The sequence below is a fragment of the Marmota marmota genome, unplaced genomic scaffold, assembly GCF_001458135.2.
Source record: "Marmota marmota marmota unplaced genomic scaffold, marMar, whole genome shotgun sequence".
Lineage (NCBI taxonomy): Eukaryota > Metazoa > Chordata > Mammalia > Rodentia > Sciuridae > Marmota > Marmota marmota.
The window spans coordinates 5351559-5359157 of NW_026000242.1; positions in this window are offsets into that span (position 1 = coordinate 5351559).

Sequence of the window (7599 nt, forward strand, 5' to 3'; positions counted from 1 at the left end):
AAAAAAAAAAAAAAAAAAAAAAAAAAAACAGAAAGAAACCGCTTTTGAGGAGTAAGAATACTAGAACAAGGGGTCAATGATCCTCTCCAGAACTTCCAGTCCTAAAACCTGCTGGGAGGAAGTGCCTCCAAGTTTCCAGGGTCCTAAGCTTTCTGGGCCTCCTCATCCTGTCGACACTACCCACCATGCTCCTGCCCCTCCAGAACATCAGCATATTCAACGTAGCTTTTGCTACTGTGAGTACATAGATCAGGAAGGATGCAGCATAGAGACTCATGGAATCGAAAGGGACTTTCGATTTGAAGGACAAATCAGACCATCTTCACGCCACCCCCACCCTCAGCAAATGTAAGATTCTTGTCACTGCGTCCTCATCAGATGATCACTCAGTATAGGACAAACATCACAGGGAGGGGGTGAGAAATTTGCTCCTTTCAAGAGATTATGATTCAATGTAGGATGGTTGAATGATTAGAAACTTATTCCTCAAGCTGAGTCAAAATTTGTCTTCCTGTAACTCATCCCCAGGGGTCCTGGCTGTGCCTTGGTCCAGATCATAGATCTCTCCTTCCAATAAGTGCCTCTGAAGACAGATATCACATGCCTGTGAATCTTCTCAGTCCCCCAAAACCCCCCTCCCAACTGCCTTAAACTGTTCTTCAAACACTTGGTTTCTAGGCTCCTCGTCAGCCTATTCTTTGGTCTCTGAGTGACTTCTGGGTCATGGTCCAGATATCCTCTAAGACAAACTCTAGGAAGGTATGGGTTTCCTTGTTAAGACTCCATATTTATATAACTGCAATTCACATGATTTTTTTTCTGTGGGTTCTCGCTCCCCTTGACAACAATGTCAATGGCTCTCATTTGTGTGGTTTTAGCTCATTGTTTCAGAGGGAGACTTTTATGACCTTGATTCAGTCATCTGGTGATGTGATGACAGCATACAAAAGATATCTTTGGTCCATCCAAGTCCTGATAGAAAACATTAACAAGACAAAGTCAAAGTCAAACCCTGCTTCATGTCATTAGGTACCTATTTTCTTTCTCTCTCTGTTTATTTTTATTTTATAGTTTATTTATAATATCTCACCAAGTTGCTAAGGTTGGCCTCAAATTCACAATCCTCTTGGCTCAGCCTCTTGAGTCACTGAGATTACAGAGATGCACCACCATGCTTGGCAAACTTCCCTCTTTATAAGCAGTCGATTTGGAGCATTTGTTACAGTAACAGAAAGCTGACTAACACATGATCATATGATCTTCAAACTCATAAAGCCAGACTAGCTTCCCCAAAGTAGAGAGGGCAATGCCTAAGCTACAATCCTGACTTAAAAGATGCAATGGCTGGGCTTCTTCCTGTGTGTGACAATCAGATGGGGTGGGATCCTTCCAGGTGAGGCAGCTCAAATTCTGTTTGTTTGCTATTTATGTTTCATCTATGTGGGATCCCACCACCTGCTTGGTGAGCAGCTTCATCGAGGCTGAATTGTGTTCTAGGCTTCCCATTGAAATGACTATGGGTGGCTTTGCCAAGACTGGGTTTGTGTCTGGTGTGGGTGGCTGCTTGGGATCAGCTTAGTGGAGTTTTCTGTCATTATACTTTGCTGTTCAGAGGTTATATTAAATTTCTAATTGTTCTAGATATTAGATATAATAATCACTTGGGTCTACAGAAAAATTCAACCATTCCACAGAGGTTTGAGGTGTTGCTGTAGGGATAATTTGGGATTTTACCCTGTTCCTTTCTTTAACCTGGTATGCTCTCCTTTGATGTGGGCAGAGACCTTGTTCTCTTCTTTCTCAGTTTCAACAATGCAGAACAGAACTCCACAAGTTACTACCTCATCAGCCTCAGGAAGAGTGGGGTGTCCCTCTAGGCCCCCAGAGAGACTCATAATAACATTCACATAGCACTTACCAATATATACAACTGACAATTTTTTTTTTTTTTGGTATCAGGGATTGAACTCAGGGACACTCAACCACTGAGTCACATCCTCAGTCTTTTTTATATTTTATTTAGAGACAGGTTCTCATTGAGTTGCTTAGCGCCTCACTAAGTGGCTGAGGCTGGCTTTGAACTCGCCATCCTCCTGCCTCAGCCTCCCGAGCTGCTGGGATTACAGGCATGCTCCACCGCACCTGGCCTCACCTTACAATTAAAAAAATGTATTTTTAGCTATAGATGGACATGATTTATTTATTTATTTATTTATTTATTTGGTGCTGAGAATCGAACCTAGTGCCCCATACATGCTAGGCAAGTGTTCTTCTACCGAGCCACAACCCCAGCCCATATTATAATTTTTTTTAAAAAAAATATTTTTTAGTTGTAGATGAACACAATACCTTTATTTATTTATTTTTATGTGGTGCTGAGGATCAAACCCAGTGCCTCATATGTACTAGGTAAGTACTCTCCCACTAATCTACAATCCCCAGCCTCTACACCTTATAATTTTTAAAATTAGCTTTACTAAACTTTCATATTTCACTTATTAGGTTTTTTTTTTTGTGTGTGTGTGTGTGTGTGAGTGTGTGTGTGTGCCAAGGATTGAACTCAGAGGCACTTAACCACTGAGTCACATCCCCAGCCCTTTTTATTTTGAAACAGGGTCTTGCTGAATTGTTTAAGGCCTTGTTAAGTTGCTGAGTCTGGCTTTCAACTCACAATCCTCCTGCTTCAGCCTCCCAAGCCACTGGGATTACAGGTGTATGCCACCTCACCTGGCTTTGTACTTATTCTTTTTAAAAAAAAAATACTTCACTTATTCTTTACATTTAATTATATTTAACCTGAATCTATAGCTGTACAAGACCACACAACCTTCTAGAAGAGACTGCTTTGCTAGGGATAGAAAACTATGCCTGAACTCTTCACGGGCTGTTTATCAGGTACTTACTATGTTCCATGAGCTGAGCTAAGTTCTTTACACTATCATTTCCTCTCATCCTCTGAACCGTCTGTAAGTGTTAGATATTGGTATTACCACATTACAGATGTGGAAACTGAGTTTCAGACGGTAGTGGGAAGTAGTATAAATGTTCACAGCTCACTCAGGCAACAGGGACCCAACAGCACAAATCAACACAGGAAGTGGGTGGTGAAGGTTGTCATTGCTGGGAGGCAGCACCCACGCATAGCTCCTCTGTCATTAGGTAACAGGTAGGAGTCCGCAGGGAGGAAATGGGCTGCAGGTGCTGGGTAGGCCCATCAAGATTACTTCAAGGTAATCAGTGTATTTGGGGGCAGGCAGGGTAACCAGGGTTAGAGAGGGACTCCAGTGCTTATCTGCTGAGTATCGAGCTGAGCACTAACGAGAAGGGAGACTAACCCAGGAGCAGTGTCTAACAGAGAAGGCAGAACAGATGCATGTATGGAAGTTTGCACACTGGTATACACGTGCATCTTGAGAACATTTTCAGAGCCCTGTACAAAATTGAACCATGTCAATGAAAACTGTACAGGCTGAGTCCAGAAAGCACATGGAGTAAGAAGGATACACACAGCATTCTTTCACACAAGTGCTGTGTGTGAAAGCGCTGGGTAAACTGTGAGGCTGAGTGGGTGACAGAATGTAGATTTCATATCAAGAGGCTCAGGCAGACACCATCCTTGGCCAGCATGGCTGCTGTTAGACCAGGTCCTGCTTAATGTCCTAGGACACACAAACACAGAATGCCAATCAGGACATCCTTAAGATTTTGGTTCTCATCTTCATGCCATAATCACCTGCAGAGCATGGTAAATCAGAATGCTGGGGCCCACTCCCAGAGTATCTGACTCAGGAGGTCTGGGTGGCTCTAAGAATTTGATTTTGTAACGAGTCAGGTGTCCAACTGATGCCGGTCTGCTGGCCTAGAGCTACCCTTTGAGAACCACTTCCTTAAGGCCACATAGGATTGGTTCGCATGAATGTATCAATTGGTACATTTGCCCTGGCACAACTAGTATCCTGAACTGGAGCTCCCACCCCACCCCAGCAGGTCTCTCAGTCCCTCCACACAGAGTGCCAGAGCTGAGGCCTCTATAGAACAATGGACAGCGCTTCCCACACCCAGCGCACCCAGCTGGTTTTCCCCAGAACACCCGGCTTCCCTCAGGCCTAATTGGAACAGCTGAGATTTCTACTGTGCCTCCCAGACTGCAGTACCTCTCTGTAATCTATAATTGGTGGAACTTAAGCTCTGCTAGTTAACCTTTAGCATGTCATATAATCCTGCCACTTTGGCCATGACTCATAGTAAGAGATATATTTTATATCACAACCTAGTTGGGACACATGCACATACACCAAATATCATGAACAATGCATAGTATACGTAATATACTCCTATTTTCTACTTTTCCTTCCTTCCCTCTCTATTTCTCTTGCTCTTTTTATTTTTTTGAATGCAGGCCACTCAACCAAATTGTTTTCATGGATCCATACATAAGGTGCAATCTCCAGATTGAAAATTACAAATATAACTTTTTGCGTGGGCATTTTGGCACAATTTGTAATCCCAGTGACTCAGGAGACTGAATAAGGAAAAAATCACAAGTTTGAGGCCAACCTCTGCAACTTTGCCAGACTCTGTCTCAAAATATAAATCAATCAATAAATAAATAAAAGGGCTTGGGATGTAGCTTAGTGGTAGAGCACGCCTGGGTTCAATCCCCAGTACCAAAAAAGAAAACAAAACAAATAACAACAACAACAACATCATCTCCAAATATAACTTCTCTGAGCCTTAATTTCCTACCAGGTACACTGTTTGCATGGCCAATCTCAGTATTGTTTGTCTTAAATAATATTGTGCACATGAAAGCCTTTTTTTCCAAGGAGAAATTCTCCATGGGGAAAATGTACTATCACACACATGCATGCATATATACACACATACACACCACTGAAAAAACACACTTGTGCTTTTAAAAGGGGAGTTGGAAAGGAAGGAACTTGAGGCGGAACTGCAGTGGGTATGGAACACCTTGGTGGGGGATGGTGAATATTTGGTCTGGGCTGGAGCAGAGGAAGATGAAGGAGAAGGACAGGAGGCCATAAGCGCAGGTCTGAGAGGCCCCAGAAGCCTGTCTGGGCATTGGGATCACAGAGGGGAAAACTGGGAAATACAGCAGAGCTTTCAGAAACAGAACTTGACAATGACAATGGCATTTAGGGAGGTTTAGTCATTCCCACTTCCAAAAAAGCCTTTATTAATTGCCTATGACATGCCAGGCTTCGGCAGTGAGCAATACAGACTAGCCTAATAAAAAATCTCGAGTGAAGAGAGGTGTGGGTCCTGAAATAACTTCTCAGTTAATTATTCCTTGAGCCTCTGCGACATTCCAGGCACTGAACTAGGTGCTGGGAGAGTAATGAGAAACAAAATTAAACGTGGCTCGGGCTCTATCGTAGCTTATGCCCTGTTGAGGAGGCAGGCATTAAACACATAAACCATGTGCCTCGTGATAATAGTAACTTACAGTGTAGTTATGAAAATCCATAAATGCTATGAAGAAAAAGAACAGGGTGCTAGGAGAGCAAATAAGAATGTGAACTCAATCTTCATAAACTAATAACCTCCACTGCAATGCTTCCAGATTAATGTGCAGTTTACGGAGCCCTCTCACATCCTTTGTCTCATGAGGGCCTCATCTCAGCCTGTGATGGAAGCCAGCCTAGAGTTCTTAACTTATTTTATTTATGAGAATAAAGCCTCTTCAGGTCTCAGGAGTCTATCCAGGTAGAAGGGAACCCCAGCTGGTTCTGACTTAGGACACAAAGCTCTGCCCTCCAAGTAGCAAGAGATGAACTGTCCCCTGGGGGTCAGCTAGCCTGCTGGTTCTGGAGGAGAAAATCAAAAGTAAAATGGTACAAAGTTCATCTTCCCCATTTTCAGTCCTCAGAGTCTTAGCGTGAGGAACTGTGGTCAGTGACTAGTTGGTTAGAGGCTTGACCTTGGGTGGCCCAGAATGGGACAGGCAGGAAACGGCCGAAGTAGGATCGTGATGTGGCCTGTGGCATCCTCAGATGCAGCCGCAGGGTCGCCTGCAGTGAAAGTGAAGAGGGCCCAAGGCGGAGGAGATAGGTCAACGAAACTCCCTACCGCATTCACCTCCGAGATTGGGGACATGGTGAGGCGGCCCACCTGCCATATCAGCACCTTGATCACGGAGCTCATCAGAGAGAGGTTTCCAAATGACTTGGCCCTGCTGCCCCAGGAAGGAAACGTTCTGGGCCGCATCGTGGGGGCAGCTGGGTGTGGGCTAGGCACTTGAAAGAGGGCAAGTGATGACACAGCAGTGGGAGACAGGGCTGCTGACAGTGTGGGACCAGCTCCGAGAGCGCAGAGGGGGAGCTGCCACCTGTCCTTCCTCACCAAAGGAGGGCATGGATGAACACGATCGAAAGAAGTGCCAGCTCAATAACGTGGCATGTTGAGTCCTCTGTAACCTGACCTAAATTTTCCATTTTTTTCATATATATATATATATATATATATGATGGGATTTGCCCCCTCAGAAATGGCGCTAAGGGGCAGGGTATGAGCTCAATGGTAGCGCCCTTGCCTAGCATGTGTGAGGCCTGGGTTTAATACCTGGCACTGCAGGGGCGGGGGAGGTGGGAAGGAGGTGTTAAGTAAGATTTCAGGTCCTGGAGGAGAAGGAGGAGTCTACACCTTGCTTCACCACTTCCTGGACATGTCACTGCTATGGACTGAATTGTGTCATCCTAGAATTCATGTTCCCTAATGCCCCCTCCCTCTGAGCACAAAGGCCATGTGAGGAACAGCAAGAAGGGAGAGAGCCCTCACTAGACAACCGAACCTGCGGGGGCCATGATCTTGGGCTTTTCAGCCTCTAGAACTTCAAAGATACAATTCTATTGTTCAAGTCATGCTGTCCCCCAGCATTTTGTTATGGCAGATAAGCAGACTAGGACAGTCCCTTCAGGGAAGCTTGCTCACATCTCACAGCCTCATCTGTAAAGTGGGAGTGAGAACGTTTATCGCAGCCCAAGCACATTAAATGAGATGCCTTAGGTAAAGCACTTAGCACTGTGCTGCTCCATAAATGACAACTACAATGACAATAACTGTGGCCAGGACGAGAACCATAAAAAGGCAAAATTGACAGATGACCCACAGGCACACCTCAGCATTCCTAAAAGCTCCGGGAGAGAAGCAAAAGACAGTGTTTTTATGTACCATCCTCTGATTTCCCTCACATCTAACTCATAGATTGTATACAGGGGGTGCCTAAAAATATTTATTGGCCGTCTGAACTGGAATTTAATCCATACTAAAGAAGTGTAAGAAAGGACTGTTTTTTGACTGATGCTGGGAGAATCACTTAAGTTTGGGATTAAAATAATCAAACTTTATCATTTTAACCTATAAAGGAGCCTGCAAAATTTTTTTGACCATGACCCATAGTAAGAAAGAGGTGAGATGTTTCAGCCTAGGAAAGGAACTATAGTCATATGTATAAATTCATAGTTAAATCAGAATTTTAAAAATAAAGTAATATTTATCCTTATTATGTCAGGGATTCTATTTTCTCTTGTCTTCTATCCTTGTTTTATTAAAAAGAAAATTCTGGTCTCTATCCAG